Source organism: Taudactylus pleione, unplaced genomic scaffold (assembly GCF_031769625.1).
Source record: "Taudactylus pleione unplaced genomic scaffold, aTauple2 ptg000407l, whole genome shotgun sequence".
NCBI lineage: Eukaryota > Metazoa > Chordata > Amphibia > Anura > Myobatrachidae > Taudactylus > Taudactylus pleione.
The window spans coordinates 1,060,254-1,087,206 of NW_028284809.1; the positions used below are offsets into that span (position 1 = coordinate 1,060,254).

Here is a 26,953-nt window from a genome sequence, read left to right on the forward strand (position 1 = left end):
CAGTCAGTTCTCCATAGGGGCTGTGTCCACTCCAAAGTCCTGTGCAGTGTCCCAGTCCTAAAGGGGTGCTGTAGTGTTGTCCAGGGGGTGCTCTGTCCATCAGGGGTGCTCCCCCCAAGTGCTAAAAAAATAATATATTTTCTGTGTTTGTGAATTGTGTGCGCAGTAGCCGCACGTGCATCAACAAAGTAGTGCCAAGCGTGCGCCTGTGTCATAAGTAAAGGGCCGGCTGGCTTGACCGTTAAAGGGTGCTGTAACCCCCGAAAGTACACTCCAGTCCAAACCAAAAAAAAATTATTTTCTGTGTTTGTGAATTGTGTGCGCAGTAGCCGCACGTGCATCAACAAAGTAGTGCCAAGCGTGCGCCTGTGTCATAAGTAAAGGGCCGGCTGGCTTGACCGTTAAGGGTGCTGTAACCCCCGAAAGTACACTCCAGTCCAAACCAAAAAAAAAATTATTTTCTGTGTTTGTGAATTGTGTGCGCAGTAGCCGCACGTGCATCAACAAAGTAGTGCCAAGCGTGCGCCTGTGTCATAAGTAAAGGGCCGGCTGGCTTGACCGTTAAGGGTGCTGTAACCCCCGAAAGTACACTCCAGTCCAAACCAAAAAAAAAATTATTTTCTGTGTTTGTGAATTGTGTGCGCAGTAGCCGCACGTGCATCAACAAAGTAGTGCCAAACGTGCGCCTGTGTCATAAGTAAAGGGCCGGCTGGCTTGACCGTTAAGGGTGCTGTAACCCCCGAAAGTACACTCCAGTCCAAACCAAAAAAAAAATTATTTTCTGTGTTTGTGAATTGTGTGCGCAGTAGCCGCACGTGCATCAACAAAGTAGTGCCAAACGTGCGCCTGTGTCATAAGTAAAGGGCCGGCTGGCTTGACCGTTAAGGGTGCTGTAACCCCCGAAAGTACACTCCAGTCCAAACCAAAAAAAAAATTATTTTCTGTGTTTGTGAATTGTGTGCGCAGTAGCCGCACGTGCATCAACAAAGTAGTGCCAAGCATGCGCCTGTGTCATAAGTAAAGGGCCGGCTGGCTTGACCGTTAAGGGTGCTGTAACCCCCGAAAGTACACTCCAGTCCAAACCTAAAAAAAAATTATTTTCTGTGTTTGTGAATTGTGTGCGCAGTAGCCGCACGTGCATCAACAAAGTAGTGCCAAGCGTGCGCCTGTGTCATAAGTAAAGGGCCGGCTGGCTTGACCGTTAAGGGTGCTGTAACCCCCGAAAGAACACTCCAGTCCAAACCTAAAAAAAAATTATTTTCTGTGTTTGTGAATTGTGTGCGCAGTAGCCGCACGTGCATCAACAAAGTAGTGCCAAGCGTGCGCCTGTGTCATAAGTAAAGGGCCGGCTGGCTTGACCGTTAAAGGGTGCTGTAACCTCCGAAAGTACACTCCAGTCCAAACCAAAAAAAAATTATTTTCTGTGTTTGTGAATTGTGTGCGCAGTAGCCGCACGTGCATCAACAAAGTAGTGCCAAGCGTGCGCCTGTGTCATAAGTAAAGGGCCGGCTGGCTTGACCGTTAAGGGTGCTGTAACCCCCGAAAGTACACTCCAGTCCAAACCTAAAAAAAAATTATTTTCTGTGTTTGTGAATTGTGTGCGCAGTAGCCGCACGTGCATCAACAAAGTAGTGCCAAGAGTGCGCCTGTGTCATAAGTAAAGGGCCGGCTGGCTTGACCGTTAAAGGGTGCTGTAACCCCCGAAAGTACACTCCAGTCCAAACCAAAAAAAAATTATTTTCTGTGTTTGTGAATTGTGTGCGCAGTAGCCGCACGTGCATCAACAAAGTAGTGCCAAGCGTGCGCCTGTGTCATAAGTAAAGGGCCGGCTGGCTTGACCGTTAAAGGGTGCTGTAACCCCTGAAAGTACACTCCAGTCCAAACCAAAAAAAAATTATTTTCTGTGTTTGTGAATTGTGTGCGCAGTAGCCGCACGTGCATCAACAAAGTAGTGCCAAGCGTGCGCCTGTGTCATAAGTAAAGGGCCGGCTGGCTTGACCGTTAAGGGTGCTGTAACCCCCGAAAGTACACTCCAGTCCAAACCAAAAAAAAAATTATTTTCTGTGTTTGTGAATTGTGTGCGCAGTAGCCGCACGTGCATCAACAAAGTAGTGCCAAGCGTGCGCCTGTGTCATAAGTAAAGGGCCGGCTGGCTTGACCGTTAAGGGTGCTGTAACCCCCGAAAGTACACTCCAGTCCAAACCTAAAAAAAAATTATTTTCTGTGTTTGTGAATTGTGTGCGCAGTAGCCGCACGTGCATCAACAAAGTAGTGCCAAGCGTGCGCCTGTGTCATAAGTAAAGGGCCGGCTGGCTTGACCGTTAAGGGTGCTGTAACCCCCGAAAGTACACTCCAGTCCAAACCAAAAAAAAAATTATTTTCTGTGTTTGTGAATTGTGTGCGCAGTAGCCGCACGTGCATCAACAAAGTAGTGCCAAGCGTGCGCCTGTGTCATAAGTAAAGGGCCGGCTGGCTTGACCGTTAAGGGTGCTGTAACCCCCGAAAGTACACTCCAGTCCAAACCTAAAAAAAAATTATTTTCTGTGTTTGTGAATTGTGTGCGCAGTAGCCGCACGTGCATCAACAAAGTAGTGCCAAGCGTGCGCCTGTGTCATAAGTAAAGGGCCGGCTGGCTTGACCGTTAAAGGGTGCTGTAACCCCCGAAAGTACACTCCAGTCCAAACCAAAAAAAAATTATTTTCTGTGTTTGTGAATTGTGTGCGCAGTAGCCGCACGTGCATCAACAAAGTAGTGCCAAGCGTGCGCCTGTGTCATAAGTAAAGGGCCGGCTGGCTTGACCGTTAAGGGTGCTGTAACCCCCGAAAGTACACTCCAGTCCAAACCTAAAAAAAAATTATTTTCTGTGTTTGTGAATTGTGTGCGCAGTAGCCGCACGTGCATCAACAAAGTAGTGCCAAGAGTGCGCCTGTGTCATAAGTAAAGGGCCGGCTGGCTTGACCGTTAAAGGGTGCTGTAACCCCCGAAAGTACACTCCAGTCCAAACCAAAAAAAAATTATTTTCTGTGTTTGTGAATTGTGTGCGCAGTAGCCGCACGTGCATCAACAAAGTAGTGCCAAGCGTGCGCCTGTGTCATAAGTAAAGGGCCGGCTGGCTTGACCGTTAAAGGGTGCTGTAACCCCCAAAGTACACTCCAGTCCAAACCAAAAAAAAATTATTTTCTGTGTTTGTGAATTGTGTGCGCAGTAGCCGCACGTGCATCAACAAAGTAGTGCCAAGAGTGCGCCTGTGTCATAAGTAAAGGGCCGGCTGGCTTGACCGTTAAAGGGTGCTGTAACCCACAAAGTACACTCCAGTCCAAACCAAAAAAAAAATTATTTTCTGTGTTTAGCCGCACGTATATATCAAATCGATATAACATAAATGGAGGACCAAACTTTCTCCGATAAAAATAAAATAGAGAAAGATCAAGAACCACTTCCTCCTAGTGCTGAAGCTGCTGCCACTAGTCATGACATAGACGATAACATGCCATCAACGTCGTCTGCCAAGGCCGATGCCCAATGTCATAGTAGAGGGCACATACAATCCCAAATGGCAAAGTTCAGGAAAATGACCTTGAAAAAGACATTTAAATCAGCTGAAGAGAAACGTAAACTTGCCAATATGCCATTTACGACACGGAGTGGCAAGGAATGGCTAAGGTCGATCCCTAGTATGTTCATGACTAGTGGTTCAGCTTCACATGACGATGGAAGCACTCCTCCCACTAAAAAAATCAAAAGAGTTAAGCTGGCAAAAGCACAGCGAAGAACTGTGCTTTCTAAGAAGATATCACAAATCCCCAAGGAGAGTCCAAGTGTGGTGGTGGTTGCGATGCCTGACCTTCCCAGCACTGGACGGGAAGAGGTGGCTCTTTCCACCATTTGCACGCCCCCTGCAAGTGCTGAAAGGAGCACCCACAGTCCACTTGCTGATATGCAAATTGAAGATGTCACTGTTGAAGTACAACAGGATGAGGATACTGGTGTAGCTGGCGCTGAGGAGGAAGTTGGCGAGGAGGATTCTGATGGTGATGTGGTTTGTTTAAATCAGGCTCCGGGGGAGACAGTTGTTGTCCGTGGGATGAAAAAGCCCATCACGGTCATGCCTGGGCAGAAGACCAAACATTCCACCTCTTTGGTCTGGCAATATTTCTATCCAAATCCGGACAACAACTGTCTTGCCATATGTACCATATGTAAAGGTGAAATAAGTAGGGGTAGGGACGTCAACCACCTAGGAACATCCTCCCTTATACGGCACCTGCAGCGCGTTCATAAAAAGTTACTGTCAAGTTCAGAAACTTTGGCTCAGACCGTAAGCAGTCCAGGGACACCTAAATCCCGTTGTCCTGTTGTATCCAAGCGCCTGCAAACCACACCGTCAACTCCCTCCTCGTCAATTTCCTCCTTAGTCAGGATCGGAAGTAGTCCTGCAGGCCATATCACTGGCATGACTGACTCTCCTATCCGGGATTCCTCCGGAGGATCCTGCATTGCTACGCCTACTGCTGCCGCTGCTGCTGTTGCTGCTGCTGCTGGGAGTCGTTCATCATCCCAGAGAGGAAGTAGGAACACCACTACTTTTACTAAACAATTGACCCTCCAACAGTCCTTAGCGAGGAGGATGAAGTACGACAGCAGTCATCCTGAAGCAAAACGTATAACTGAGGCCTTGACTGCTATGTTGGTGTTAGACGTGCGTCCGGTATCCGCCATTAGTGCAGTGGGATTTAGACAATTGATGGAGGTAGTGTGTCCCCGGTTCCAAATCCCGTCTAGATTCCACTTCACTAGGCAGGCGATACCGAGACTGTACAGAAACGTCAGAAAAAGTGTCCTCAGTGTCCTGAAAAATGCCGTTGTACACAATGTCCACTTAACCACGGACATGTGGACAAGTGGAACAGGGCAGACTAAGGACTATATGACTGTGACAGCCCACTGGGTAGATGTATCACCTTACGCAGCAACAGCAGCAGCGTCACCAGTAGCAGCATCTCAGAAACGCCAGCTCGTTACAAGGCAGGCTACGCTGTGTATCACCGGTTTCAGTAAGAGGCACACCGCCGACAACCTCTTAGAGAAACTGAGGGAAATCATCGCCCAGTGGCTTACCCCACTTAGACTCTCCTGGGGATTTGTGATATCTGACAACGCCACCAATATTGTGCGGGCATTACATCTGGGCAAATTCCAGCACGTCCCATGTTTTGCTCACACAATAAACTTGGTGGTGCAGAATTTTCTGAAAAGCGACAGGGGCGTGCAGGAGACGCTTTGGGTGGCCTGAAAAATTTCTGGCCACTTTCGCCATTCAGCGACTGCGTGCCGAAGACTGGAGCGCCAGCAAACACTCTTGAACCTGCCCCGCCATCACCTGAAGCAAGAGGTTGTGACGCGGTGGAACTCAACCCTCTATATGCTTCAGAGGATGGAGGAGCAGCAAAAGGCCATACAAGCCTATACATCCACCTATGACATAGGCAAAGGAGGGGGTATGCACCTGACTCAAGCGCAGTGGAGAATGATTTCCGTGTTGTGCAAGGTTCTTCAGCCCTTCGAACTTGCCACACGTGAAGTCAGTTCAGACACTGCCAGCTTGAGTCAGGTCATTCCCCTCATCAGGCTTTTGCAGAAGCAGCTGGAGAAAGTGAAGGAGGAGCTAAGACGGAGCGATTCCGCTCGGCATGTGGGACTTGTGGATGAAGCCCTTCATTCGCTTTGCCAGGATTCCAGGGTGGTCAATCTGTTGAAATCAGACCACTACATTTTGGCCACCGTGCTCGATCCTAGGTTTAAAGCCTATGTGGTGTCTCTCTTTCCGGCCGACACAAGCCTGCAGAGGTGCAAAGACCTGCTGGTGAACACACTGTCAGCTGAAGCGGAACGTGACACGTCAACGGCTCCTTCTTCATTTTCTCCCGCAACTGGGGCTGCCAGGAAAAAACTTAGGTATCCTAAGCAACCCGCTGGCGGTGATGCAGGGCAGGCAGGACCAAGTTTGGACATCTGGTCCGGACTGAAGGACCTGGCAACAATTTCTGACATGTCTACTGTCACTGCATATGATACTGTCACCATTGACAGAATGGTGGAGGATTACATCGGTGACAGCATCCAAGTAGGCATGTCAGACAGTCCATACCTGTACTGGCAGGAAAAAGAGGCAATTTGGAGGCCCCTGTACAAACTGGCTCTATTTTACCTGAGTTGCCCCCCCTCCAGTGTGTACTCCGAAAGAGTGTTTAGTGCAGCCGGGAACCTTGTCAGCGAAAGGCGTAGGAGGTTGCTTCCACAGAATGTGGAGAAGATGATGTTCATCAAAATGAATTATCAGCTCTTCCAGGGAGACCAGCCTCCAGAACGTACAGAGGGACCTGTGGTGGTGGATTCAAGTGGGGACGAGTTAATACTTTGTGAGGATGAGGATGTACACACTGAAGAGGGTGAGGAATCGGTGGATGAGGAGGATGAGGATGACATCTTGCCTCCGTAGAGCCAGTTTGTGCAGGGACACATTAATTGCCAGCTTGTTTTGTGGGGGCCCAAACGAACCAATCATTTCAGCCACAGTTGTGTGGCAGACCCTGGCGCTGAAATGATTGATTTGTTAAAGTGTGCATGTCCTGTTTATACAACATAAGGGTGGGTGGGAGGGCCCAAGGACAATTCCATCTTGCACCTCTTTTTTTCTTTGCATTATGTACAGTTTGGGGCCTAGTTTTTCTAACTGCCATCCTGTCTGCCACTGCAGTGTCACTCCTAGATGGGTCACGTGTTTGTGCCGCCCACTCGTGTCGCTTAGCATAGTCATCCAGCTACCTCGGTGCAACCTTTTGGACATAAAAACACTATTGTGAGGTGTGAGGTGTTCAGAATAGACTGGAAATGAGTGGAAATTAAGGTTATTGAGGTTAATAATAGCATAGGAGCAGAAAAACCTACAAATTCTGTGATTTTAGCTGTTTTTATGCTTTTTTTCAAAAAAATACAGATCCAAAACACAAAACCCAGAACCCAAAACACGGAAGGGTGGTTTTGGCAAAACCAATCCAGATCCAAAACACGAAGAAAGATCCAGATCCAAAACCAAAACACAAAACACGAAAAGTGGCCGGTGCACACCCCTAGTTTATATATATGTAGCTGATTATATAAATGTTGCTGGCACATTGTTTGTTTCCCTATATAGATTTTTCACATTTATATTGGTACAGTCCGGAAGTGATGTTAGTTGCTGGAAGTTAGCGCTTCACTCTGGAACCCACTTGGACCTTGTGGCGGCATTTGGCAGATTGATGCCGGTAATTATGGTTCTGCAGGTGAGAGTGTGGATGTATTTCCTGGATTGTATCACAGTGGTTGTACAGTCTGTATTGTTGGATGTCTTGAGAAATGTCAGACGGAAGTGAAACATCGATGTCTTCCGATTTGGACATGTGAGAGATAAATCAATGTATAGCTTACCAGCTTGGTGTGTGCCTGCTTTTTGATATAATATATATATATTTCAAGTTCATAACATGGGATCCCCTGGGTCAGCATAACTAACGTCTTTAGAACATCAGTAAGCTTATTCAGAGTATCAAGTCAACTAATTTAATGCTTACTGGCCTATGTATCAAGCTAATTTTTACACAAACTGCAGTTTCTGCATAATTTTATGTATTGTGCCTATGTACTAATAGCACAAAGGAGGAGATTACACAGAAATCTCCAGCAAGGTGCTAATTAGCACTTCAGATAGCAGTCCTCATTATTATTAATGGGGACTATGATCTGTCCCCTATGTACTAATCTCCAAAAAGCAAAGCTTTTCGAGGAGCTTAGGGCCTGATTCAGAGCCGCTCGTAAGCGGCCGCTCGTTCTGACCGATGTTCGCACAACTGCGCATGCGTACGGATTGTAATACGCATGCGCGAACCAGTCATTGCGGTCAGAAATTGTGTGCTCGCAAAATAGCGAATGCTTACTATTTTGAGTGACAGGAGGAGGCGTATGTGGGTGGTAACAGGGGAAGGTGCTTGAAAACGGGGAGTGGAGATCAGAACGCAGGCGTGCTTAAAGGTCAAAATGGGCGTTTTATGGGAGTGCATAATTACTAAAGCAGCGTCATCTACCACGTCACTTGGTTGTTTTATACTTAGAACTGCTCGCATGATTGTGGTAGGAAAAACCAACCACAAGAATAGCGAGCAGTTCATACGCTGTCCGATGTACTAGATTATTCTAATAAATAGCGGACATGACGTATGATGCGAGCGGCCAGGGGGCGTTTTTTTCAAAATTACGTTCGCATGTTTTGTTCGCTCATTCAGACATAGAGGCGTGAACAGACCGCAAAGAGCGAACGGTTAATTTAAATAGCCAGCCCCTTTTTCTGGACGAGCGAGCGCAAATAGTGTCCGGCTCTGAATCAGACCCTTAGCCCGGTAGTTACACCATCTTCAGCTGGTGTAACTACTGTTAGCCTATCGGGGGCTCCAGGTGCAGGATAGAGATCTTTCCATCTCTCCCCCGCAGCCCCCGGCCAGTTACAGTAGATGACACTTGCGCAGTGTCAGCTCTCCCCGGGTAAGTCTTTCACTAAATTCCAGGGATATAACTCGCAGGGGACAGTGATTACTGCAACTGCTGTCCCTGCAAGCTCCCCTTGGTACATAGCGGGGATATTTTCATTAAAAATGAAAATATTCCCATTGAGAAGAATACATAATAATAGCGGCAGTTTAGCTATTATTAATACATAGACCCTTTAAACTGCTACTTCTTACGAATGTAAAGATTTAGCAAACTGTTACTAATGGAACTTTCCTGTATCTTCTCATTCCGTCTGGGGGATAGAGGGCACTTCCATGATGCCTGCTCATTCCTTCCCTGACTGGCTGATTCTGACTGACTGACCTGTGAGATCGCCCCCAAGTGTTCTTCCCGCCTTTCTGCACAGCAGCTGCATTTTCCAAAGTTGTCTATGACACAAGTTCTCAAACTCGGTCCTCAGGACCCCAAACGGTGCATGTTTCCCATGTCTCCACACTGAATCAAGTGAAATAATTAGCTCCATCTGTGGACCATTTAAAATGTGTCAGTGAGTAATGATTACACCTGTGCACCTGCTGGGTGACCTGCAAAACATGACCTGTGTGGGGTCCTGAGGACCGAGTTTGAGAACCACTGGTCTATGACAATGCCCCATGTTCTAGTTACTGGCGATGTTTCTGTAATTAGATGCAGTAATGATGCATTGCCAGGTATAATGCACTTTTTCCCTATCTGCCTAAATGCAGCGCCGTGATATATCTTTCCATCGCGTTGTGTTATCGCTGGGTACACAGATGGTATAGTACTGTGTACCCAGCTTAGCTCTCTCTGCATGACTCCGCATGGATTGCTATTGTGATAGCGTGCGCAGATGGATGAATTGTTGCTAATTGCATCGCAGTGCGCGTGCATGAGTTAGCAATGCGATTTCTCTGCAATCACTCACGGAGATGCAAAGCCATTACATAGCGAGTGACGTCAGGGCAATGTTTGGGTGGGTGACAGGGGAGTGGCCCCTTGTACATTATCTGCTGTCTCTCTTATGTTATTAGGTGATAATGAAGCTTCATTTTGATTGGAAGCTCTGGACATAAATGGAGACAGATTGCACCTGGTCACTATACAGCATGATCCCTCTGAGAAAAGCGCTAAAGAGAGACATTAGACAAATGTGTAAGGGCTGTCCTGCATATGGCATTTAATGTGGATAAGCCTGTTGATCACTTGCCCGATGTCTATACTTACTCCCAGCACCAAGCAGATCCTCACTGCCTGCCGCATCCTAAACACACTCTGCAAATCTTACATTGGCCCCCGCATAGTGATACCCAGGTGCAAAGTTACTGCTTTCATTTACCTTGCTCCCAAATCAGAATCAGCCCCTCTGTAGCTACATGTATAACAATCACTGACATGCCAGGATAATGATGACTCTCAGGGACATAGAGCTGTGTAGTAGTGTCTGTGTGACTGTATGAGCACAGTGCTCTGTAGCTACATGTATGGCTGTCACTGACATGCCAGGATAATAATGACTCTCAGAGACACAGAGCTGTGTAGTAGTGTCTGTGTGACTGTATGAGCACAGTGCTCTGTAGCTACATGTATGGCTGTCACTGACATGCCAGGATAATAATGACTCTCAGAGACACAGAGCTGTGTAGTAGTGTCTGTGTGACTGTATGAGCACAATGCTCTGTAGCTACATGTATGGCTGTCACTGACATGCCAGGATAATGATGACTCTCAGAGACACAGAGCTGTGTAGTAGTGTCTGTGTGACTGTAGGAGCACAATGCTCTGTAGCTACATGTATGGCTGTCACTGGCATGCCAGGATAATGATGACTCTCAGAGACACAGAGCTGTGTAGTAGTGTCTGTGTGACTGTAGGAGCACAATGCTCTGTAGCTACATGTATGGCTGTCACTGACATGCCAGGATAATAATGACTCTCAGAGACACAGAGCTGTGTAGTAGTGTCTGTGTGACTGTATGAGCACAGTGCTCTGTAGCTACATGTATGGCTGTCACTGGTGATCTGTAGCTACATGTATGGCTATCACTGACATGCCAGGATAATAATGACTCTCAGAGACATAGAGCTGTGTAGTAGTGTCTGTGTGACTGTATGAGCACAGTGCTCTGTAGCTCCATGTATGGCTGTCACTGACATGCCAGGATAATAATGGCTGTCACTGACATGCCAGGATAATAATGACTCTCAGAGACATAGAGCTGTGTAGTAGTGTCTGTGTGACTGTATGAGCACAGTGCTCTGTAGCTACATGTATGGCTATCACTGACATGCCAGGATAATGATGACTCTCAGAGACATAGAGCTGTGTAGTAGTATCTGTGTGACTGTATGAGCACAATGCTCTGTAGCTACATGTATGGCTATCACTGACATGCCAGGATAATAATGACTATCAGAGACATAGAGCTGTGTAGTAGTGTCTGTGTGACTGTATGAGCACAGTGCTCTGTAGCTACATGTATGGCTGTCACTGACATGCCAGGATAATAATGACTCTCAGAGACATAGAGCTGTGTAGTAGTGTCTGTGTGACTGTATGAGCACAATGCTCTGTAGCTACATGTATGGCTGTCACTGACATGCCAGGATAATAATGACTCTCAGAGACATAGAGCTGTGTAGTAGTGTCTGTGTGACTGTATGAGCACGGTGCTCTGTAGCTACATGTATGGCTGTCACTGACATGCCAGGATAATAATGACTCTCAGAGACATAGAGCTGTGTAGTAGTGTCTGTGTGACTGTATGAGCACAATGCTCTGTAGCTACATGTATGGCTGTCACTGACATGCCAGGATAATAATGACTCTCAGAGACATAGAGCTGTGTAGTAGTGTCTGTGTGACTGTATGAGCACAGTGCTCTGTAGCTACATGTATGGCTGTCACTGACATGCCAGGATAATAGTGACTATCAGAGACATAGAGCTGTGTAGTAGTGTCTCTGTGACTGTATGAGCACAGTGCTCTGTAGCTACATGTATGGCTGTCACTGACATGCCAGGATAATAATGACTATCAGAGACATAGAGCTGTGTAGTAGTGTCTGTGTGACTGTATGAGCACAATGCTCTGTAGCTACATGTATGGCTGTCACTGACATGCCAGGATAATAATGACTCTCAGAGACATAGAGCTGTGTAGTAGTGTCTGTGTGACTGTATGAGCACAATACTCTGTAGCTACATGTATGGCTGTCACTGACATGCCAGGATAATAATGACTATCAGAGACATAGAGCTGTGTAGTAGTGTATGTGTGACTGTATGAGCACAATGCTCTGTAGCTACATGTATGGCTGTCACTGACATGCCAGGATAATAATGACTCTCAGAGACATAGAGCTGTGTAGTAGTGTCTGTGTGACTGTATGAGCACAATGCTCTGTAGCTACATGTATGGCTGTCACTGACATGCCAGGATAATAATGACTCTCAGAGACATAGAGCTGTGTAGTAGTGTCTGTGTGACTGTATGAGCACAATGCTCTGTAGCTACATGTATGGCTGTCACTGACATGCCAGAATAATAATGACTCTCAGAAACATAGACCTGTGTAGTAGGGTCTCTGTGAGGTATGAGCACAATGCTGGGTGTAGGGAGTGGCTGTAATATAAGGGGCACCAGCTATAATATTACCTAAGGCACCACATTGGTCAGGGTTGGTGCTGGTGCAGGGACAGAGGTGAGGGGACTGGGAATATCAGACACATGGAGGCCACAGTCACATACATTATTACATTGGCTTCTGTATACCCTCCTGTGACTGTAACTGATGTCATTGTCTTTATTCCCCTCAGCCAGGTGACATGGGGGAGAGTTATTACCATTACCTCTGTATAGGACCACAGCTATTCTGTGGTCTCCACTCAGGCTATAATACACAGAGTAGGCCTGTAGTTTATATCAGGATAACAAAAACCCCACATCTCCCCCAATGATATAAATGCATGACTGAAAAACACAGATATCAACTAAAAAGAAAAAACTAAGGGGGACAGTTCAAATAGCTTGCAAGCACGATATGGTCTGCATTGTAATCAGTAAATACAGTATAGCCGCCTTATATACATTACTGCTCACACCTCCTAAGGTCACAGCCAGAGATCAGCACAAACTCACTGCAAAAAGCTGAATAGCTCTCAGGGTTTATAGCGTTGGAACCTCATGGCTAATTGCTTTCCCACCCAAGTATTTAGGAAAAGTAGCAGGAAGGGACATCAGTGAACAGTGACTGAAGATGCATTATTACCTCATGTAATGGGCGAGATGTACTAAAGCTAAAAAATGAAAGCTGTAAAACCCCGAAAATGCAGTTTTCAGGGTCTTTACTGATTTCCGCAAATGTACTAAGCACTGGAATGCATCAGCCCGATGGGTAACGCCACCTTCAGGTGACATAACCCAATAGAAGCCTATGGGCTTCTTATCAGGACACTCCCCCTTGGGAGGGATCCAATCGGATTCCTCCCATGAGCCCCCGCGGTCCGCGTCATTCTGATCATGCGCAGAAGGATGCCAGGAGGACTTCTGGGTGTTAAACCCTGACGTCACTCTGCCCGGCAGGATCACAAAGGACAGCTCTTATCGGGAGAGTGGTCCTTTGCGATATTCTTGGTACATACCGTGGTAATGAACCTTGGTATGTACCCGCAGACAGGCGGGATGAACTGCATCGCTAATGTGAAGCTTAGTACATCCCGCCCAATATATCTAGCATTTTATCCTGACCCAGCCATCCTTCCATACCACAAAGTCAGCATGCAGGGACTCAGTGAAGATAGCGGTGAAGGTGTGTAAGTGTCTGATGGGGTCACACAGCTGATAGAAGGACAGACGCCCGGCCTCATAGTCCAGGTATATTCTTACTACCTGCACAGGAGACTCCAGCTGCAGGTTATTGTGCACTGAATTATGTATCACTGAGTAATCATTATCTATCATACGCAAACACCAGGACTTACTATTGTCTCCAATTCCTGACTGATCTCCTGTCCTTTCTATACTAGAATAAGCCACTCCAACCCACCAACACTCTGATGTGCTGACTCACACTTCCCAGCAATATTGTCCTGTGCTAAAACTTGTGCTGCTTAAGACCTGACACTAATCATCTGCAAATCTCACTGTACTCTCTGGGTAATTTATGTCTATTTCAGATGAGGATGCAGATTTTAAGTCCCCTGATACAGAGATGTGACGATAAGCTGTGTTTATATCAAGTAAAATATCTGCAGCCTCAGGTATACAGGACCCTCTCTTTGCAGCAGTCAGAATATCAGATAAACCCGAGTGCAAGGTCACTGAGATCAGACCCTCGTCCAGATCACCCACAGGATAAACCTCATTGTCATCACTTTCTGTTTCATTTTCCTTCTCATAAGTGTCTGATTCTCGCTCCTGTAAGACAGTTAGTGGGTCAGTCACGTTACACAGCTCCTCAATGTGACCCATCTTCCTGGACAGCTCGTCCTTCTGTGCTTCCAGCTGCTGTATCAGATCAGAGATTTGCAGAGAAATCTCCTCAGTCTGTCTGGAGACATCACTCAGGACTCTCCCCTCTAGGACGTCCAACTTCTGCCTGAAAGTCAGTGACTTTCCCTGTGACAACAGCCGCTCTCTCCTGTACCTCTGTCTTGCGATCCTGCAGACTCTGCACTTCTTCCTCAGCCTCTGCTCTGTGTGTGATCAGTTTCTCCAGAAGGTTTCTCAGCTTCTCCTGCTTGGTCTTCATGGCCCCATCCAGTGACTGCACCTGGTGTCCTTTGTGTGATCCTATTACACAGGAGACACAGATACAGGCAGCGTCCTCATAGCAATGGTACGCAAGAAGTTTCTTGTGAATTTGGCATTTTCTGTTGCTCAGTGATGACGTTGGGTCAATTAAAACATGATCCACTGACTTGTTGTGTACACTCAGGTGGTCCTCACACAGGGACATCTCACACTGCACACACAGCTTCACAGCCAGTACAAGGAGCCTCCACGCAGTAAGTACAGAAGCTCTGGGTCTCCTCCTGCTCTGGCTGATTACATAGGAAATGATCCACAATGTTACTCAGCTTCCTGTTCTTCTCCAGTGCTGGGCGCTTCCTATACTCTGCTTTGCATTCCGGGCAGGAATAGCCCCCAGCCCCCTCCTGTGTATCCAGCACACTCACAATACAGAGCCGGCAGTAGTTGTGGCCACATCTCAGGGATACAGAGGGGCCTATTCATTAAACATAAAAATTCTCTGGAGATAATTAGGTTTAGAACTCTCATGGAGTTCTAGCTAATTATAGGTGGAATTCATCATTCCACCTCTCCATAAGTATCTATTCCGGTACCTGTCATTTTTGCGATGACAGCTTTTCGGGAAATAGATACTTTTCCTGCCTACACTACCTTACCGCATCTGGAAACAGTGCTGCGCATGCGCTGTTACATCTGTAAAACCAGCGCATGCGCAGAACTGCCTACAGATGCGTTAAGTTTCGTACCCCCCCCCACCGCTCACCTTCCCCCTCCCCCCGACTTACCTGTCCGCGCAGCAGCCTCCGGCTCCGTCCTGCTGGTCTGTCATGTGGTTTCCCAGCAGACCACATGACAGATTTGAAAAAAAAAAAAAAAAACATTTTTTTTTTTTTTGTCTAAACTTTCTTGTGCTCTGCTGGGGAGCACACATGTCCGAACAGCCTCCGGAGCCTGAGGACGGAGCAGAGCACCGGAGGGACTCATCGGGGGACCTGCACACGCGGATACAGGTTAGTTTCACCTGCTATTCGCCACCTCACAGTGGCGAATAGTAGCTGCATCGAATTCCGAAAATTGATAATTTTCGGAATTAGATGAATACCACAATTTCCACATCCCCATACTAATGTAATAATGTACTAATGTACCCATACTAATGTAATAATGTAATAATGTACTAATGTATGGGGAGTGTGGAAATTAACGCAGGGGAACTTAGCAAGGAGATATCTGTGATATCTCCTGTGCTAAGTGGCTACATGAATACCAAAATAACGTTATTTAAGGAAAATGTCCTTAAAAACGTTATTTTAGTGTTGATGAATAGGCCCCAGAGTCTGTATAAATGCTCAGGCAGATGGAGCAGCTCAGCTCCTCTCTGACATGCAGACACCATTCTGAAATGAGGAGAGAAAGTGAAGGGGGAGGAGGAGCAGTGTGTGTATGTTAGGGGGGGAGGAGGAGCAGTGTGTGTATGTTAGGGGGGGAGGAGGAGCAGTGTGTGTATGTTAGGGGGGGAGGAGGAGCAGTGTGTGTATGTTAGGGGGGGAGGAGGAGCAGTGTGTGTATGTTAGGGGGGGAGGAGGAGCAGTGTGTGTATGTTAGGGGGGGAGGAGGAGCAGTGTGTGTATGTTAGGGGGGGAGGAGGAGCAGTGTGTGTATGTTAGGGGGGGAGGAGGAGCAGTGTGTGTATGTTAGGGGGGGGGAGGAGGAGCAGTGTGTGTATGTTAGGGGGGAGGAGGAGCAGGTGTGTGTATGTGTAAAGGCCCCCATACATCAGAGATTGATTGCAGCAATCGTGCAATTTGCAATCGATTGTGTATAAAAAGCTTTCCCTTTTTCAATCGATTGCTGATTGCATAATTGCCACAATCGATTGAAAAAGGGAAAGATTTTTATACACAATCTAGTGCAAATTGCACGATTGCTGCAATCAATCTCTGATGTATGGGGGCCTTTAGGGGGGATGAGGAGTATTTGTCACTGTGTCCTAACTTCCTGGCTTATTATTATTATTATTATTAAACCTATGTTCAACACAGCTAAGATCTAAAAGCAGATCATTACCTGCCGAAATAAATCACTAGTGGAAATCTCTATCACTAAGCCAGTCACACCTGTAACACTCAATATAAAATAGTACAGTTTGAAATAATAATAAAATCTTCAATCATTGCAGTGGTATCCGGTCTTTAGATCCACATTGCCTAGCTCACAAGTTCTCAAACTCGGTCCTCAGGACCCCAAACGGTGCATGTTTTCAATGTTTCCACACTGAATCAAGAGAAATAATTAGCTCCACCTGTGGACCTTTTAAAATGTGTCAGTAAGTAATGACTACACCTGTGCTCCTGCAAAACGTGACCTGGGGTCCTGAGGACTGAGTTTGAGAACCACTGGTCTAGATAGACAGTGTTTAGGTAGACAATGGAAGATAGACAGGCAATAGATAGACAGGGACTGAAGGTCGACAGGGACTGAAGGTCGACAGGCAATAGGTTGACAGGGACTGAAGGTCGACTGGTAACAAGGTCGACAGGTACTGAAGGTCAACAGGCAATAGGTCGACAGGGATTGAAGGTCGACACACTAAAGGTCGACTGGGATTGAAGGTCGACACACTAAAGGTCGACTGGTAACAAGGTCGACAGGTATGAAGGTGAAGGTGTGTAAGTGTCTGATGGGGTCATTAGGTCAACACACATAGTTAACATGTAAATGGTCGACACTCATAGTCGATATGCAAATTGTCACCACATAGTTGACATGTGAATTGTCGTCACATGGTTGGCATGCGAATGGTCAACACATGGTCAACATGTGAATGGTTGACACATGATCAACACAGTCGGTATGCAAATGGTCACATAGTCGAAATGTGAATGGGCGACACATGTCAACACATGGCCGACATGCAAATGGTCACCACTCATAGTCGACATGCAAATGTCCAACACAGGTCAACACTCATAGTCACCATGCTAATGTCCGACACAGGTCGACACTCATATAGTCGCCATGCAAATGTCCGACACAGGTCGACACTCATATAGTCGCCATGCAAATGGTCGACACATGTTTTTGTTTGCTTTTTGGCCCTAATCTTTATTCCTAACCCTCCTCTTGGTACCTAACCCAAAATGCCTAACCCTAACCGTCGGGGTAAGTTCCTAACCGTCGGAGTAAGTGCCTAACACTACTAACCTTCGGAGTAAGTGCCTAACCCTAACCCTTACCCCCCCAAAAAAAAAATTGTTGACCATTTGACTATATGAGTGTCAACCTACTGCCTGTCACCCTTGTTACTAGTCGACCCATTGGAGTAAGTCCCTAACTGTTGGAGTAAGTGCCTAACCCTAACAAAAAAAAGTGTCGACCATTTGTCTATATGAGTGTCGACCTACTGCCTGTTGACCTCCATACCTGTCAACCTTGTTACCAGTCGACCTTTAGTGTGTTGACCTTCAGACCCTGTCGACCTTCAGTCACTGTCTATCTATTGCCTGTCTATCTTCCATTGTCTACCTAAACACTGTCTATCTAGACAATGTCTACCCATTGAACCATACCCCAAGCTCTGTCCCTGCAAGGGATTTTATAGAAAATCCCTGAGATATTGGATGAATTCGCAATGCGAATTCAGTCGGTAATATCACACTACAATCTGCATTCAATATGCAGATTGTAGTAAATAGAGCCCATACAGAGCTAATGTGTAACAGCTTGCTGCTATTATTGTCACTGCAATGGGGTATCCCCTCCGCATACTTATCACGGTATTTTTGCAAAAAATACCGTGAGCAGTGCCTGCGCATGCGCCGACCGGCCGCCGCTAAGCCCCCCCCCGCTAATTACACTTGCCTCCGGTGATCGGGACTCCAGTGATGTCCTCTGTGACTCCAGGCAGCTGATCTCCCATCCTGCTGGGACCCGGTCAGCTGAGCAGGGAGGACATTACCAGATACCAAGGCCCCGATCTCCGGTCCCTGGCAAGTTTTTTTTTTTTTTTACTAGTTGTTTTTCTTTTTTTTGTTTAAGCAGTGATCAGCGTGTGGTCTGTTTAGCAGTGATCAGCATGTGGTCTGTTTAGACCACACAGCTGATCACTGGGGCCGGCTCCCGGCTCTGCTATGCCTGTTAGAGCGGAGCACGAGCCCAGTAACCGGGGGAGACCCTGAATAACGCCACCTCCATGTGGTATTATCATCACAGGGCTTCCCCTGATATTTTTTCACAATTTATTTTTAGCAACCTGCACACAGATCGCATTTTCCATTACAATTATGGGAAATGCGATCTGATTACTAAAAATAAGTGATAATTAGGGCTTGGAGTTAAATTTTATGAATTCTACTCCAATTGCCCTTTAGTAACTTTAGGTGATACTAAAATAATGTGAAAAGGGTGTGAAAACACCCTTTTTCTCTTTATTTTAGTAAAAATAATGTTAATAAATAGAGCCCTAAATGAGAAGCAGAATTGTTTCATTGTATCCTGGAAGAAACCAGCAGCCCGATTAATGACTGGCAGAGAGCAGCAGTATTATGCTGCCATACACCTGTACGACCAGCTTAAGATAAGATTCACATACGATTCCCCGAAGCTCCCTGGCAGTCCTGGCGGCACGATTTGTTGTTTGTCATTGCACACGATCTGTCATATGATCGATCATGTGCCTCACCCGCTCATTAGGGAAAAGTATTTGGATACCTATTTAAAACCCCTATGCAATCTTGCCTATAACCTCTATGGAATCCTGCGTATAACCTCTAAACCTTAGATGACGCTAATTAGCGTTTATGAATAGTCACACACAGCAATAAACACTTTCAGACTTTGGTTGTGGTTCCGAAGCACAAAAAGTTATTATTAGCACAGAAAAGGAAAAAGGTACTTTAAACGCACATGATTTAGACAATACGTGCAAAGGTTACATTCAATATAAGTACAGTCGATACATACGCAGGCGCTCTGGATCCAGATCCCGGCATCAAAGATGAAGCCTCCGTCAAGAAAAGAAGATGACTGACTAGCTGGTTTCAGAGAGCCTGACTATATACCCAAACAGAGATAAGCAATACAATGGACATGAGCTGGCATAATTTCATTGGTTTGGCTTCTTGAAACTTCAGTTACGATAGTTCATTGGTCTTTTTGTACTTGAGTAGCTCAGCCTCCCAACGGCTCTTTGTGTATTTTTCCCCCTGCATAACTAATCAATGGACACTTCATACAATGTACATTCTATCTCCTAATTCTCTATAATTCATAACTTGCAGACGCATGTAGCGATTTCCCCACTGATAGAACCGGAGATCTGCAAATAAACAGCGGATCAGAATGGCACCAAACATGGTCTGCTTATCATGTACTAAACCATAGATATCATATAACATGCACTTCACAACATTGCTGATATAAATAAAACCCTGAATATTAACCTAAAATACTGCGGAACCTTTTAATGTAATTGTGTGTATATTTTCACGCATTGTGAATAAACATGTGATTGTCTATGTGCATGCATGTATTTATCATGAATATATATATATTTATCTATGCTTTACTTGACATATTTTGGTATTACTTGTCTGGACTACAACAATGACAGGCAATGTGTTTACACATGTGATCAAATGATGCTTGATGAGATCACACAGGTAAGGCTAATCTGTTTAAGCCTCAGACTTAAATACAATGGTTTATTTAGCTTAACCATATCGGATACTAACGGCCTACAATGACTATCTATAACCAGTGGTGAAATAATTAATTTCTACATAGGTATATAAGATATAAATTGTAACACACACATATACCCCTTGCTAGGCCTCTTTGAGGTTTAGAATGAGATTGTCTTAATACAGTTGCAGTCTTTCCATAGAATGGTCAAATAAGACATAAATTGAGGCCTAGCTCATACCTGCCACTGCTTTTAGTAGAAGTATAATGAGCCATTTATAGCCTACATGTTCTTATCAGTTAGCTACATTCCATTGGAATGACCACTGTAAAGCTGTGTAGAGATGCTAAGCATTATGGGTAACTGTTAGTGATGTCCAGACTTTACACACAAAAGAGGTTTTGAAAGAGGTTCATCTCCATACATTATTATTATTATTACCAGTTATTTATATAGCGCACACATATTCCGCAGTGCTTTACAGAGAATATTTGGCCATTCACATCAGTCCCTGCTCCAGTGGAGCTTACAATCTATGTTCCCTATCACATGCGCACACACATACACACTAGGGTTAATTTGTGTTGGGAGCCAATTAACCTACCAGAATATTTTTGGAGTGTGGGAGGAAACCAGAGTACCCGGACGAAACCCATGCAAGCACAGGGAGAATATACAAACTCTACACAGGTAGGGCCATGGTGGGAATCGAACCCATGACCTCAGCGCTGTGAGGCAGTAATGCTAACCAGTACACCGTCTGTGCTGCCCATTAGGATACATCATTGCTATATCTCTTTGTCTGAATATCTATATGCTTATGGAGCATGTACAATAGAGATAAGCTTGGTCAATACTATGCTGGACCAATGAGTGCTTGATACCCTTCACTGTATGTAACTGATATGGGCTTAATATCCAGAAAGCCAACACCCCAGACTAGGGTATATAATCAGGAGGTACACAAAGGACCCTTTAGCTCATGCAAGGATCTAAGTCAGCAGTAAGGATGCCTGCAATGTAAATTGAACTACTTGGGTGAGGGCTCCCCAGAAGAAGATGAAGTACATCTTATGTTGGAGATGATGAATTACCGGTGTCATCTGAATACATAGACAAAAGTTGAGTATACAGTATACTTTGTATGTTGTTTGTTTGTTACTTGTAAATAAAGTGTGTTCATTTGTACATCACTCATATTGGTCACATGGGTACTATTTCATTTCGATTAGAACGAAACCCACAATTATGCACTTGGAGTCGAGAAGTGGGATCGGAAGGGTTAAATAGTTGGTGACCAATTGACTGATTCTGTAAAAAAAAAAAAAAAAGAGTGCAAAATGATGTTCTGCTTTTTCTCTGCTAACCTGTATATTACACTGTAATGTTTCCTCTGTTTTATTCCTATTAGAAAAGATTTGTGATTTAGCTTAAAAAACAAAAAGAATTGAAAAATGCTGTGCAAATTGTTGAAACAAGTGAAAATTGCTGAGGGTAGATTACAGAATAAGTTAATGAAATTTCAGAAATGTGTTAAAAAATCTCAGTTTAATCCAATCAGTTTGGGGACGCCCATACAAAGTTGTAGTGATATGGGGTTTTTAAAAGCAAATGATTTTGCATCAGACAAAGCTTTGCAATTTCTGTGTTTCTGATGATTCTGCCACTCTGCCTTTAAGAAATTCCATAGGGAGGAGGGAGTTAAGATGTCAACTGGTGATTTATTACACACATCTTGCATAGAAATTTGTGAGCTTGAAATACAAAGAGAAGTGTGTCAGAAAGAACTTCAAACAGAAATTAAGCAATGTATTCACACTACAGTAAATGTGTTTGATCAGAGCAGTAATCGTGTGAGGAAAATATCTGTTGATTTCACAAAATGCAAACAAAATGTTGAAATCTATGAATGCAGGGAATATGTCCAAAAATCTGAATCAAATTTGAATGCAAATGAGGTTTCTGATAACATGCCATTGGTTAGTGATACTCTTGAGGTGAATGATTGTATGTCTGAATTGTCCAGAACAGTCCCACTTGCCATGCAATTTGAAATTATTGAAAAAAAAGGATGTGTTTGCATGGCCATTCAGAGGGGTGTTGCTAAGTGAAGGGGTGGTGATGATGCCTTTTGCCTTACCCAATGAGACATGGCCATTGCCCAAAGCCAGGGGGTGGGAATATGGTAGGATTTCAGTAAATGACCATGCCCCCGATACTGAAGACTTCCCCCATGACAACATGGCATGATCAGCGTGTCATTGTTGAATTTAAAAATGCAAAAAATTAACAAGATGTGTTTTCTGATTAAACATCCATTGCAAATGATGTTCATTCTTTACTTGCTCATTGTGAAGGAGGGGTTGGTGGGTACACACTGACTAACCACAAGGGGCATACATGCAGTACAGACACACTGACTGTGGGTTTGTGTAGTGACAAACTTGTAGATTTTGTGTTTGGTAATGAAATTCGCATCCCAGTGTATTTCCTTACAAAGCCTTACCAGCCAAAGGTTTTGAAGCAGCTGAAAGACACACAGTTGCTAACGACAATGGCAGAAACTCTCATGCTGATTGGGGAGTTTAAAGTGCTATTGGCTGGCCAAGTAAAATTTAAACCAATGTTTGAACTGTCCATACTGGATTTCTTTATGATCACAGCTCCACAGTGGTGGGAAGATTTCCAAGACACAGAGGATTACTGGTTCATGGACTATGGTGCTATCTGCACGCACACAGGACTTTTGTTGCCCATTGCTGAAGCAAAGCAGCTATCTTTACAAGCTGACAGCAGACAGCCAGAAGAAGGGGCTAGAGAACTTGTTGCATCTATGACTATTTTCCAATTCACTGACAAAACTGGATGCCCTGTAAGTCTTCACACTGAGGAATGGACATTTGATACAAAGTCTATATGGACTGCTGCTGTCTAAAGCTGGAAGATCGACGTGGGACATGCTGATATACACACCTATAGCTTGAATGGTGTGTGCACAAGTGAACTGAGCACAGAACATGGTGTGCAATTCACCGCAAAGACAGTTCTGATGGTGCTAGAACTGTTAAGCCATGACGGAGCCAATGCTGCATTCGAGCAAGCTCAAATCAAAGGGATTTCTTATATCCAAACTATTAAGGATTCTGGATGATAACCTCTATGTACCCCTGCCTATACCTTCTAATATCCTTCCTATGAACCTCTAAGGATGACGCTATTTTGCGTACGCAGTCATACAGTAAATAAAGACTCCAGACCTTGAACCTGTGGTTCCAAAGCACAAAGTATTATTCAAGTAAAAGTACAGTCAGTTACACACTATGATCTAAGTACAATTTAGCGCAAAGAAATTATACAGAACCAAGTACAGTTATACATACGCAAGCGCTCTGGACCAGATCCCGGCATCAGCAAGATAACCTCCGTCAATCAGCAATCAGCAAGAAGACTAGAAACCCAGGGTCAGAGCACACATATTTATACCCCCCAGAAATAGACAACACAATAGAGGAGTTTGTTGCTGATCCCATTGGTTCCCAGTGCGGGTGCATTTGTTACAGGGCATTTAACAGGTTGGTTCAAATGGACACAGAACAGCCTCTTCTATTTCCCCTGCATGCACAAAAATAAATTTTGGTTCTTTATGTCTTTACGGTCCATAAGTTGCAAATGCATGTTCCGATCTTCACACCGTTGATACCGGAAAGCTGTGGATAAAGTGCGGATCAGTATAATATCAAATACGGCTTACTTATCATGTATTAAACCTTAGATACCAAAATAGTCTTTATTTCACAGCATTTGTAATAAATGAATAAAACTTGGGTATTTTACTTTATAGCTATGGAACCTTTTGTGTAAGTGTGCATTATGTAAGTATTAGGGGTTTGGGAAAAGATGCTAGTTAGGTTTATCTGATTTGGGGCAGATGTGCATGCATGCAGCTAATAAACAGCGTTCGCATGCAGGATATTGTGCATTCGCTACTGAGCATCATGTTAGCAGCTCAACTATGCGTAATGTGCGGTGTTTATGCATGAGATTCTATGATGGACTTAACATATACACATATATATATATATATATATATATATATATACACATATATATACACATACACACACATATCTCATTCCTCACTCACAGTTTCAAACTGCAATGCAAATGTGTTACCCCCAGCTGTGAAGCCGGGGCCATTCTGTCTGGGTGTGGGACTAAAACCTGTTTAGGATTCAGACAAATTCAATTGTGTAGATCAATGTCTGGGTTATATTACAATTGGCACAACTATACTTGTCTATATACAGGGATTCCCAATTTGTATGTAAAACACTCACAGTATTCTGGTGTATTGTCTATTCTATTTACTTTTCTCAGGGGCTGTTTTTCTAGTTGTTTTTGGTAGATTATCAAAAACATTGCCATCTCTACTTAGCTTGTGAGTTGTAACTTAAAATGGCACTGGTCGCAAATGGCGTCTTACAGATTCTTGTTTCTAAAATGGAGTCTAGCTGCCATTCGCAAGATGGCGTCGCGCATGCTAATTTTTACGCTGATTCCGTCTCAGCCACTAATCCAGCTTCGACAGTCCACCCTTTGATAGCGAACAACATGCTATCACATCCTGATGTTAAAATTAATTTTAGGCATACATGCATGCATTGCTTAATGTTATTAGGGGATGGCACAAGGAGGTTCTTAATCCGTCAATAATGTGTCTCTAGGAGGGGACATAAAACTACCATTATACGCACACCGCGGACCTTGGAAGATTATGTGAAAGATGTGGGGATGCACCAGTCCTATAAAGGCAGTCTTGAAGGGAAATTGAGACTTTACATTATCTGAGGTGTTTCAAAAGTAAAGTTTAAATAATACATTCTATGCACGTCTAAATATAATACATTAAATGATGGTATTTCCTAGCTCAGGGTTGTAATGCAGTTCTATATTTACCTCAGTATTCATATTGCCATTACTGACCAGCATCATAATTTCATTCTTTCGTCTTACTCTATTTTTAAATTTTCAACACAATAGGAACACACCGGACACCTAGGCCAATTATTATGATGACAATCAGTATAAGGATCAAGAATTTTCCTATGCTGGCGATCACTTCCTGAACCCATTCCCCTAGGCCTGAGAACCATTTCACTGGGTTCAACCATGAGACCCATCCTTCTATTTTCTCCCCTACTTCAGCCACTGAAGCATTATTGTTCTTACGAAACTCCCATTTTAGCTGCAGAATTTTGTCCATCTTCTGGTCTATCACCTCTTTGGGGTCGCTGGTATCATTGGTGACATAGGTGCAACACTTCACTCCAAATTGGGTGGCTAACGTTACGCATTACCCTCCAGTAACAGCATTTAAATAATTTAACACTAGTCTGTGTTGCACCAGTTCTTTCTTGTATGCTTGCAATTCTCTCCCTGTATACCTGAATGTGTCATCATACATCTCGGTGATATTATCTATTAATTTAGAAAGTTCCTGAATATATCTAAAATTTAACGTACCCCAAGCGATTCTGGTGGGATCCAGTGTGACTAAAACTTGGAAGCCAGTTGTCTCACTAACTGAGTGGCTTTATGCACGTCACCAGGTATCATATTTCGTTTGCCTCTGTGTTCATACTGCGCGTGAAGATATGGTGATGGTGTGTTTTTATGGATACCAAGCATTTCAACATGTGTGAGGGTCATAACTTCTGGGACTACTCTTCCCAGGTAACACAAACCTTCGGAACTCGGGGAGAGCCACTTATACGCCTTTCTTCCACATATAAAATACACATTATCGGGGAGAACATAAGGAATAGTTTGCATCATTATCATTAAACACATTTCCCTTGCAAACAATCCTATCTCAGGGTCTTCCATCTGGTACATGCAAGTCTCTGGTTGTATTATTTTAGCACAATAACTATCTGGTCCCTTACCAATAATTTCTTTGGTGGAACTCAATGTGTACCGGTACCTAAAATGTTTCCCACTAGATTTAATTGAGCGTAACAGATCATGGTTTATTGACTCATTATCCGCTCTCTGTGAGAAGGTTATCGTCTGATTATTCCCCGTCACTTCCCAACTCCCGGGTTTATTGGGGTTGGTTATGTTTAAACACAAAAGTGATCTATCTACTTGGAATTGATAGAGTTTGAAATGAGGTGGTTTGGATGAGAGGAATTTTCCATCCAATGTTTTACCTTTTTGTAATTCTAAAATTTCTGTGATATTCAGCGGAAATGGCACCAACCCTAAGTTATGCTGTCCCTGTGGCACATGTGAACACACCCAGCAATCAGTTTGATTTAACACTTTGCCTACCATGCTATGATAATCCTCTAAAGGATACCCACCCCAGTACGGGTTATATTTAGGCTGGCACCGCTGGATACAATTCTCATCAACTAGGGACCCACAAAGCTCACAAATACAGGAATCTTCAGACGATAAACCTCCACACCATCCCCGAGTATCCGGAATTATAGCTCTCTTAACAATAACAGTACTAAGATTGGTCAGACACTCCCCTGATTGGCATTGCGCTCCTCCTGACTCCACTCCATCGGCACTACCATCAGCTCCCATCTCCTCTATCGGTCCTCCATCACAGAAACTGGGTATCCCCAAACAAACCAAGATGACGGAAACTCTGGAAGAAGAATACAAAAATTAACACAGCAGAACAATCCCTTGCTGCGACACTGATCTACAGTTTTCTTTTAGCTCAGGTTTCTCACTGTCACCTTTTTAATCCTCCTGGCACAAGCTCACAATCGACAGGTCCACGTTATCGGCCTCGTCTCCGCCTTGTATCTCCACCGGTTGGTTAACCTCCCTATAGTGAGTGGAATGGACCCACGAATCTTCCCCGGCCACCCTTTGAGGATGTGGTACTTTGTCAACAATGTCAGATACGGACCTTTCCACCGATCAGTCAAACA

At 44.5% G+C, this 26,953-nt stretch overlaps 1 pseudogene; it reads right to left on the reverse strand.

Annotated features, from left to right (window-relative positions):
• Window positions 1-13,294: 13,294 nt before the first annotated feature.
• Window positions 13,295-15,718, reverse strand: LOC148506351 (E3 ubiquitin/ISG15 ligase TRIM25-like; annotated as a pseudogene).
• Between the last annotated feature and the right edge of the window lie 11,235 nt (window positions 15,719-26,953).